The 2,271-nt window shown below is 33.6% G+C and overlaps 1 pseudogene; it reads left to right on the forward strand.

The window, feature by feature from the left end:
- Positions 1 to 686: 686 nt before the first annotated feature.
- LOC128132293 (magnesium protoporphyrin IX methyltransferase, chloroplastic-like) lies at positions 687 to 1,608 on the forward strand (annotated as a pseudogene).
- Positions 1,609 to 2,271: the final 663 nt, after the last annotated feature.

Consider the following 2,271-nt stretch of genomic DNA (forward strand, 5'->3'; position numbering starts at 1 on the left):
TGATTATCTTTCGAAAGGTCGATCCAACCACATGCCAATATGATTTCCTTATCCATAGTCAAGGTTGAGCGGAAGTACACCTTTATGGGTAGTAGTTGTTGTGTTAGAGCTCTTTTGTGGAGCTCTTAATCGGCCGCGATGATTTCGATTAGGTTTTGGGAACAAATTCGAGTTGAGGATGTTAGAAATTAGGTAGGGTTTATAGTGAAGATCTGGATACCCCTTAGATGGTGTAAACACTTTCCGAACTGATATTTTTATTTGATGTCCGAGTTAGAAGAAATTCATCCTAGAATAACCCTAATGGGGCACTTACGATTCTAGGCATAGAAAACGTAAGCCAAATTGGTAGATAATTCTGAATTCCTATGAAGAAAAACGAGAGCTAAAAAGTATATCTCCTTCAAATAGGAGAGTCGTTATATATATATATATATATATATATATATATATATATATATATATATATATATATATATATATATATATATATATATATATATATATATATATATATATATATATATATATATATATATATATAAAAGATAGGTTCAAATGTTTCCAACAAATATTGTGTGCCTAAATGCACCAATGAGAATTCAAAAAATAATAAATCATTAAAGGGTATTTTGGACCTTTTGTACTTTTAATTAAGGAAATCAATTAATTGAAATCCTACAATTATGGAAATAAAGTAAATATATTTAACCTAGTCCTTCACCTTCGTTTCCTGCCATCATTTTCGTCTGCTGTCATCGATCTAAACCATTTCAATCAGCCTTCATCTTCCAGATTTTCATTTCAGTTTGAACACCGATGGATGTTTGATTAGAGATAGCTTCAACACAAATCTTGAAGAGGAAGGGGTTTGATTTGAAGACAGTGGATGATTTAATATCAATTATCTGTTAATTACATTCTGTAGATCATCTTTCCCCTTCGTCTCCTCCGCCCTTTTCTCCCACAATGTCTCTTTCACCACCACCCATTTCTCCAATCCTAATCCTAAATCCTACAAACTAAACAATCGAAGAACCCCAACTGTATCCGCACTAGGAGCCGACACATTTGACGGAGCAACACTGGCAGTCATCAGAGGCGTCTCGATCGTAGCAATCGCCGTCGCAATTTCACTCGGAGACCCCGAGAAGCGCCGACAGTTGTAGGAGGAGGAGGTTGGCGGTGGTGATAAGGAAGTCGTGAGGGAGTATTCCACTAATGACGGGTTACAGAGGTGGAAGAAGATATATGGAGACACCGATGATGTGGATAAGGTTCAGTTAGATATAAAAATTGGACATGTGAAGACGGTGGAAAATGTTGACAGATGAAGGTTCGCTACGAGGCATTACTGTCTGTGATGCAGGATGTAACACTGGATTGGTCTCTATTCCCTTGGCCAAAGAAGGCGCCATTGTTTCAACTAGTGATATTTCATCTTCCATGGTTTCCGAAGCTCATAAAAGGTTAATTGCACTTCATCTTACTCAAACAAGGAACTAGTCTCTTAACTCCATGATTGATAATTGATACTAAATCATCCTTTAGGCAATAGACGAATTACAGGGGAAAGATGATCTATAGATGCCCAAATATGAAAGATGATATACAGATACACAAGTAAGTCTTTGTTATCATTCATTGATTCTTTTTCTACATAGAATGTTGTGAATGGAGTAGCATATGATTGATTTGTATGATATTTGTGAATAGCCTGTTAATAAACACGCCATGTAGGGGTGTTTTTCTTTCTCCATTTGAGAATAAGGCTATAATATGTTTTTGAAGTCTGTAAATATAGCTTGCTCAAGGCTTGTTTTCATGTTAGTATGAATGTCATTCAGTTTGGATTTAAAATGTAAAAAACAATAAACATGTGTAAAATAGCAATTCTCATAGAATATTCAAAACCATTCTGCAAGAATAGTTTTTTCTGTAAGAATATTTATTGTTGTATTCTGATAGAATTGTAGTTAATTGTTTATATGTTTAATGTGCAGTTGTTACAAGTGTATCACTACAAAATATTTTGCAATAAATTTGTGATAGAAATGGCTTGAAGAATGACTTGAAGACCTGATGGAAAAGGCTTGAAGAATGAATTAAAGAATCATCACACTCATACATTGTAATTAAGAATGTTGTTATTTTTTAGAAATTACACTTGTTATTTTTTCAGAATGTTAGTAGTATTCAATGAATCACAATCATACAATGTAATTATTTGGTATATTATTAGTTCAAGAATTGATTTTGTGTATTCTTTTA

Source organism: Lactuca sativa, chromosome 2 (assembly GCF_002870075.4).
Source record: "Lactuca sativa cultivar Salinas chromosome 2, Lsat_Salinas_v11, whole genome shotgun sequence".
NCBI classification, from domain to species: domain Eukaryota; kingdom Viridiplantae; phylum Streptophyta; class Magnoliopsida; order Asterales; family Asteraceae; genus Lactuca; species Lactuca sativa.